Source organism: Bidens hawaiensis, unplaced genomic scaffold, assembly GCF_021521415.1.
Source record: "Bidens hawaiensis isolate Kalapana, Puna unplaced genomic scaffold, B.hawaiensis_p1.1 tig00040516_1, whole genome shotgun sequence".
In the NCBI taxonomy this organism is placed as follows: domain Eukaryota; kingdom Viridiplantae; phylum Streptophyta; class Magnoliopsida; order Asterales; family Asteraceae; genus Bidens; species Bidens hawaiensis.
The window spans coordinates 1-8,987 of NW_027497139.1; positions in this window are offsets into that span (position 1 = coordinate 1).

Consider the following 8,987-nt stretch of genomic DNA (forward strand, 5'->3'; position numbering starts at 1 on the left):
GACTCTATCTATGGACATGATCTAGTATTGATGTAGGTTTGGCTCGTTACGACGTTCCAGCACCAACAAGCTCGGGTTTTTGCCTTCGGATCTTGAGTCGGGATATAGGATAGTGTTAGTATGTGGTTTTGATGGTGTAGGCAATGGTGTAGAGATAGATAAAAATGGAAAGGTTTAGGGTTTAAGAGGTATTTATACTCCCTTAAGCCCATGGACCTAAGGCCCATTCCATCTCTTATTCCATCCTCCTAAGTCCAAGCCCATCATCTTATAGTTTATTTATCTAAATCGATAACGACACACTATAAAATAAACGAAATTTATTTTATTATTATAACCAAAAATAGGATGTTACAAAAAGATGTTGGATTAAACTTATAAAAACTAAAACTAAAACTCACATAAAAGGTTGTATTTTAAACTATAAGTTATGCGTATAAATATATTTATAAATAAACGTAATTTATATTATAAATATTATACGAAAGGTATTTGTATACTAGTTATATATGAGAGTGATACATAGCCCGTTATAGGACCAATAAAATGGTATGTAGAATTTGTGCAACTTAATTGGAGACTAAAAATAAGCCAATTATCATTTTCTACACAATAACATGTTAAAACCGAATATTAGTCTCTAATTCGGCTTATGTCTAAAGTACTAAGGGCTTATATTTAGTCCCTAATACATTCCCTTTACATTAGAAACTGAATGTTAGTCTTCAAAAAAGTTTCGTCACTTTTCAATATAGGGATGATATATTTGATACTGAAATTCAGTAACCATTATGTTTTCCTCCAAACGCTATATACCAAACAAATATTTGCAACTGAAATTTAGTCTTAAATAAGGTGCTTAAGTACTACCTACAATTGAAAAATCAATCACGGATACTATGTATCTGGGACTGTTTAATGGTCACTCTTTTTGTAGTGTATAAGTCACGTGAGCATACACAGTAGTCCTTCTACGAATGTTGGTGGTCTAATAAAGATAGCAAGTTATGGATAAATAATAACAAGATTCATTTATATGAATTATGTGTTAATATGTGAATCTTACATGTTATAGTTGTGGCGTGTTGAAACCTTATATGTGCCTACACATAATACTGTTATATGTTGTGATACACGTTACTTTTTTAAAGAAAATCAATTAATGTGAATCATTAAAAAGAAAATCAATTAATGTGAATCATTTAGTGAAATATTGATGACACGGTTTTGACATTTTAATATCATAGTTAAAACAAGGTAGGTTGTTAGGCCTTTGGGTTTTCTCCTCTTTCTCCTTCATTTTCCTCTTCAATCCATGAACCAATACACACACATATACACTATGAACTATGCAACTTCTATCAAGAAAAAATTTGCATACTTGTTGGAATTAATCAAGCATTATATTTGGAATTCTTATTTTGATTTCTTTCTCTACATATAATCAAGTAAGTGATTGCGATTATGATATATTGTTCATGTTAGTACATAATGTCTATTGAGTAGGTCTTGTATTGTATTAGATAGCAGTATGGAATATGTCTGTAATGTTTAAACGTATAAGGTTATACGGCGGGTAACTTATACGGCGCATAACATATACACCGTATGAGATACATGGCGTATAACTGTAAAAGAAACTGAAATCTTGCAATACAGATGATGGGGACTGCCCTTGTGTATCAAACTTATTGTAGCATGGCCATTTTAGAGATCGGATTAAATGACTCTCAAAATGTGTAATCATAAAAGGCTCAGAACCGTATAATGGTTGTAATAAAAGTTGTGGCGCCAAAAACCGAATCATCATCATAGCCATAAGTCAATTTATCAATTCAGCTAACCCCTAATATGTGTTTCGAAGGTCCATCAAAGCCATAGACGGGTGGAAATGTCCGTAGGCAACAACATACAATATCATAACCCTAAAAAAATTGGGTTTTTATCAGACAACATATGAATATAAAAAATGAGGGGTTTCATAGTTTCGTTGAGCAGGGCCACGAAGAAGGCACTTCAAATAAGGGTTTTCATAAATAACCATCTTATCACATACCCGGTGAATGAAGCCACAAAGAACATAAATTCAGTTAATAACAATTGTGAATGCAGTCGAAGCTCAGGACACTGCCATTGCTTCAACGGCGGCCACAATAGCAATCCAAATTAGACGGATCACAGAACGTTACATAAAAACTTGTTACATTGCATCGCCAGAACAAAGCAATCGCCCACCGCCGCCTAGGGTTCCAAAATGGAAGCCGGCAACGTCAAAGATATGAAGACAAAGCAGATTTTGGAGGCAAAGATCACTGGTATACCTCCGCCAAGGTGAGGGTTGAAACTAAAGAAGCGGATCGTGGTAGCAGAGAATGGTGGTGGGAGTGGTTTGAAGGTAGAGAGATGGGATAAAGAGGATATTGAATATTGTTGAAAAGCAGATGATAGTGTGGAGTGGTAGTGGTATATGTGGTCCATTTATATGCACGCAATTCAAAAAAGTTTAAGAGAAAGAGCATGAGACAATGTATAATATAAGTAGATTTGAGTACAACATTAGCAACTGTAAAGAGTTGTAAATTAATATATAGGATAATGAAAAGAATATTTATTTCTCAATCTCTTTTTTTTTCAAATTACTTAAAAAGTATCCTGAAAACTCGAGTTAAAATAATAATAAAAATAATTGTGAACTATTTCATAGCAATTTCATTAAGTCACGTGTTATAAACTTAGTGCATGTATACATGACTTTTAGTTAAAAAAATTATTTTATTTTTAACTATACAAATCCGTTTAAAAGAAAAAGAAAAACTACATAAATAACGTTTTCAAATTTATGAAGAGAAAAGCTCACTCGAGAAAAGCTATATGGATGTTTAAAAGCTAGCCGCATCCTTGAATATCACTAAAATAACTCGACTTGAAAAAAAATGTAAATGAGTCAAGTCGGCTAGCTCGGTTAGTCTAAGGCTTGTCCTACCTTGGATGTTCGGCTGTGCACGAGCCGAACCTTGAAAATCTCAGGTTCCAATCGAATGTAAACCGAGTTGGCTTGGCAAGACTCGTTTACTTACGAGCCTTTTTAGCCGACTTTTTTCAAGCAAACTTCATATGAGTCGCACGTATTTGAAACATCCGTATAGTTTTTTTTCGAGCCGAACTTATATCTTTATTAAGTTAGTTAAAAAAATGTTTATTCAAAATTTACGTTCTCGTTTGAAAACATTCACCGGCAAAAAGAGAGCAATTTGCAACGTATATGCTAGTCTTATATATCAAGATTCAATCTCTCTTGATTGTTTTCAAAAAAATTTATAAAATATAAAAATGAAACAACTTTTTTCTAGAAAATAATTCCAACATAACGTGCACTGCCTAACATAATGTCACCGAAAAAAATAGATAAAAAAAACAAAAATAAGATGAAAATTAAACATGTAAACGTTTTATTTTCCAATTAAGTAATTTGGTCTACTAAATTTAGAACAAAAAAAACTGTAGAAAATATTTTCAATCTCATGAGACTAGGAATTAAAAAATTGGGTTTTCAAAAATCACCTAATTATATATATACTAGGTTTTGCAACCTGAGCGTTGCGCTAGGATGTTCCTAAACCTGTTTACACAGAGACGTTTAGCATTATAAAATAAGATTCATCGTTCTTACAAAATGATATACGTAGACAGTTTTACATGACAGTTTTAGATACAATCATAACTTCACCAACAAACATCAACCCGTGAATGGATATGGAATTCGTACGGTATAGTTAGTATTGTAGTATGAAAATTAACAATATGGATGGAAGCAGTAACATGAACATATGACATACCACTAAATATTATTTCGCTTACATTTCTTGTCGGCTTCTTAACATATGACATACTTGTTGGGTTTCAACGGTGGTTCGGAACGAAAACGGTCAAATATATAAAACCCGTTTTAGTTAATAATTATTTCGTTTCGATAGATATTAATGAATATTAATATATATGTTAAAACGAACTATGTAAAACACAGCGGAATATAAACGATTAACACGAACCAAAAACCGAAACCCAAAACCTGGATCCGATTACAACGTTATACGAGTACGATTAATAAATAAATAAAACCATAGATAAAGTTAAGGTATTTATACCTCGGTTATCGAAACCGGGAAGACACCGAGGGCTTAACGAAACGCGCTGGAGATGACACAATCAAACAAGCCAATGAACTATTCCGGCAGTTGAACGGCGGCGGCTCACGGCAGCCGGTGGTGGTTCACGGCAGGAAACAACAACAGCAGCCCGTAACAATAGCAGACCCGCAACAACAGTGAACCAGCAGCAGCAGCACTCACGGCGGAGATCCGATGACTAGCGGCTTGCTCCGGCGACGGGTAGCTGGGTGGCGGTGGCTGGTTCCAGTGGTCAGAATCCAAACAGCAGCAGCAGCTCGGTTATTGAAACACAGCTGGTGGTGTTGAGGTCGGCTAGTGAGAATATTGTTGGTGATTGCTCGGTGGCCGTAAAAAGGCCTCGCCGAAAAAAGGGTTGCCGGATTTCGGCGCCGGAAAAAAACGACTAGAGATGATAGATGTTTCTTAGGGTTTGTTTCTCATTATCATTATATATATATGATGTGTGTAGGGTTTAATCAAGTTAAACCAATTGGGTTTGAGCCCAATTAACAAAACAAAGCCTTATCCATCATCCTATCCATCTAATTGAATGTGTCGGGCCCAGTTAACGTTTAAGTGGGTTTATATTTCGTTACCCCCGGTGTAACTCATACCGGGTCACATTCGGGTCGGTCCGCGTTGACTTGACCCAAACCGACCATTAAATCCAACAGTCTCCCACTTGGACGGATTTGGGTCAAATATCACAACGCTAATAACTAGAGGCGTTCTAGCTACACATAGCTGTCCCCAACCAAATATGACATTTTTAAATTCATAACCAAAGTATCTTGGAATACCTTATTGCAAGATAATTAATTTATAGTAATCGTTGTCATCTATCCTTTCTGTATAAGACATTAATTGAACAACGAGACAGGGATCAAATCAATCGCATATAGTATTCAATTATTGTAGTTCTCGATATAGAGTCAAAGTGGTCCAATCAAACACACAGTAAGTTTGGGTGAGGCCTCACACTTTACCAGTTTGAATCAACAAGGGCGCCAAGATGTCTAACTGTTACATTTTAATGTAAGAGTACAGAATCCCATCTTGACTACATACAACTCCCACTGAACTCCAGAACATTCCCAATCAATGCCTTTATGGCTGGCAGTTACGCAACAGCGGTTGATATGATCAAAGAATATTCCTCGGTAAACGAAAGTTCTAATATGTATCTCAGGTCTTAGGATACTAAATGAACATACTATTATCAAAATATCTTATGATCAAGATCCATGAAGATGATTTGATGCGAGTTACATCCAACGTCATTCATAATGAGGTCTGTGAGTTTGGAAGTCAACTGCTTGAGTCCAAAGTCAGAATAGTCTTAATTCAGAATCGCTCTCACAAGTCTGACCGACTACGGATAATTTAGAATACAATATTCACGGATTAAACGTATTAAAATGAACACAATTGTATTATTCAACTTTTCATTTAACCATTAAATCAAAAGTGAACAGAGAAGTACAACTGATTAAACGTCCATACATCCAAATACTATATCAAAATAAATCACTAGCAAGTCTAAGCCCGATAGCATCTCTATGTTGATCATGCTTGTCCTGAGTCATCGGCTTAGAGAACGAGTCAGCTAGTTTTTGATCTGTATCTACTTTGCTTATTATAATGTCACATCGTTCCAGTATTTCTCGTATATAGTGGAACTAAAAATGTACTTGTGTGATGATAATTGGGCTCTTCGGCTTGAGCAATAGCACCTATGTCATCACATATTACGTCGATTTTTTTCTAAATTTGGAACTAGATCGAGGTTGGCTATGAATTTCTTCATTCAAGCAGATTATGAGCGAAAACATCTCGGTCATCCGGGAAGTTAGCGTCAGTGTAACACCTTATAGTGAGCTCCTCTTCCACTCCTCCAAACACGCATACGAGACGTCAGGTCTAGTACATAATATAGCGTTCATGACATAGCCAATCGCTGAAGCATATGGAATTGCTTGCATGTGCTTTGTCTCAATGTCCGTTGCCGGAGATTGCGATTTGCTAAAACGGTTCCTTTAGCAATGGAATAGCTCCTATCTTGGAGTTGTTCATTAAGAAGCGTGTCATGAGTTAGCTTATGTATGTACTTTTACTTAGCCCTAGAAGCTGCTTAGATCAATCTCGGTAGATCTTCATTTCCAGAATATAAGCAGCTTCACCAAGATCCTTTATTGCGAAACAAGATCCCAACCGGTGCTTAACTACCTTAAGCATAGGAATGTTGTTTCCAATTATCAGTATATCATCCACATACAGCATGAGGAATGATATAGTGCTCCCACTAGCATTTATGTAAATACAAGGCTCATCTTCATTTTTGATAAAATCAAACTCTTTGATTACTCTCATAAAAAATGTAGAGTCCAGCTACGAGATGCATGCTTGAAAATCCAGTTGCTCCCTATTTCCAGACCTTCGGAGGGTAGCTCAATCAAGTTCCAGACTTGATTGTCATGAATAGATTGCATCTCGGCGTTCATGGCTTCACGCCTTTTCTCAGATTCTAGATCCAAGATTGCAGTTTTGTAGTTAGTAGATTCATCATTAGACTCGGCTACTAATAAGAGTTCGGGACCATCTAAATGCCATAGGTATTTAAAATTTGGTACGGAAGTCCTACTACTTCTGCGAACGCTTGTGTTCATGTCTGATGTATTAGCAACAACAATTTGTTGATCAGACGCTCCAACTTACTCAGCGGTTGATTGTGGTTCTTGAATTTCTTCAAGAACGACAATGTTATCTCCAGTTCCTCGATTGAGAAATTCTTTCTCGAGGAAGTGGCCTTTCCTCTTGATAGAAATCATATTTGTATCAGGATGAAAGAAGTAATAACCGCTTTGGTAGTAGTATTTGACGAATGCGGGAGGTGGTTATAAGGGCGAAACTCCAAAAGTGAGTGAGGCAAGTTAGTTCTACATATCATCGATCGAACCATGTTTAGCAAAGTTCGATTCCTCCTCTTGCTCACGCCATTATGTTGGGGGTGCACCAGGTGGAGTGAGCAGTGAAACAATTCCACACTCTTTTAGATGACTGATGAACTTTGAGCTGAGATACTCTCCACCTCGATCTGATTGAAGTATCTTAATGGTTTTACCAAGTTGGTTTTCCACTTTGTTTTAAAACTCTTTGAACTTTTCAAAAGTTTCATGCTTGTGTTTCGTAAGATATACATAAGCGTATCGACTATAATCGTCGATAAAAGAAACGAAGTATCTTTCATGGTTTCTAGTCATGGTTCTGAAAGGTCTACATACATCAGTATGTATGAGTCCTAACAGATCACTTGCTCGTTCATTTTTATTAGTGAAGGAGTCTTTGGCGAGTTTGCCAGCTAAGCAAGACTCACAATTGTCAAAAGAGTCAGGTCCTGTGGATTCAAGAATCCCTTCGGATTGGAGTCTTTTAACTCTTGTCTTGCTTATGTGGCCAAGTCGGAAATGCCATAGAAAAGTATCATTGACGCTAGTCTTGATACGTTTTGAAAGATGATATACGTTATTATCAGGTTGAACATCAATCTCATAAATACCATTTCTAGGTTTAGCCTCAAAATAAAAGATATCATTTAAGTAAGCAGAAATAGCCATGCCATTAAGAACATACTTAAATCCTTGTTCAAATAACAACGAAACTGAAATGATGTTTCTGGTCAAGCCAGGAGTGTACAGACAATTATTCAAAGGAAAAACTAGGCCAGATGGACAAGTAAAATGAAATACTCCAGTTGCCAGAACTGGTACTCTCTTCCCATCTCCAACGATGAGTTCCATGCTTCCTTTATTCAGTTTCCTCCACTTCTCAGGCTCCTGCAAGACATTAACAATGTGGTAACCACATCCGATATCAAATACCCATGTGTTGCTAGAGACAGTGAAAAGTTTAATAACGTATATGGAAATACCTCGAGAAGAGCCTTCACCATTGGCTCTTTTCATCTTAATCTCAGCAAGGTAGTCGGGGCAGTTTCTCAACCAGTGCCCCATCTTGTTGCATTTGTAGCACTGGCGCTCCTCAAAGGGCGGCGGTGGTGGCTTTGCAACTTTCTTGTTAGTGTTGGTGACAGCCTTGGCAGCAACAGTAACTTTCTTCTTGCCTTTTCCCTTAAAACCCAGATTCTTTGGTTTTGGCTTCTTGACACCAGCAGATCAAATCATCAGAACTTGATTGGTCCTAGAAGGAATGTTCATCTCAGCCGTCTTGAGCATGTTATGAAGCTCCGGCACTGTCTTCACCTAACCATTCATGTTGAAATTCATTACGAACTGGTCGTATGAGTTGGGGAGAGAGTTGAGGATGAAATCAGATGCCATCTCATCAGGCATGGGATAATCAAGTTTCTTGAGCTGATCGATGTGCCCCTTCATCTTAAGAACATGTGCACCGACGGGAGACCCTTCTGCCATCTTGCAACTTATGAGTTGTTTCATGGTGTCGAAACGTTCTTGACGGGCTTGTTTCTAGATAATGCACTTGAGTTGCTCAAGCATCTCATAGGCACCAAAGTCTTCCAAGCCTTTAGCAAGCTCAGAAGTCATGGTGGCTAGCATAATGCAGGAGACATCATCCGAGTCATCCTTATGCTTCTCAAGAACTTTTCTAGCAGCGGCTGTGTTGTTTTCAGGCTCAGTTGGAAGAGGTCCATCGAGAACATACAGGCGCTTTGCCATGGTGAGAAAAAGTCTCAAGTTGCGGTGCCATTCGATGAAGTTGGTACCGTTAAGTTTATCCTTCTCAAAGATAGTCTTAAGGGCTTAGGGTGAGTTTTCGTTTGACGACATCTGATTAATTAAG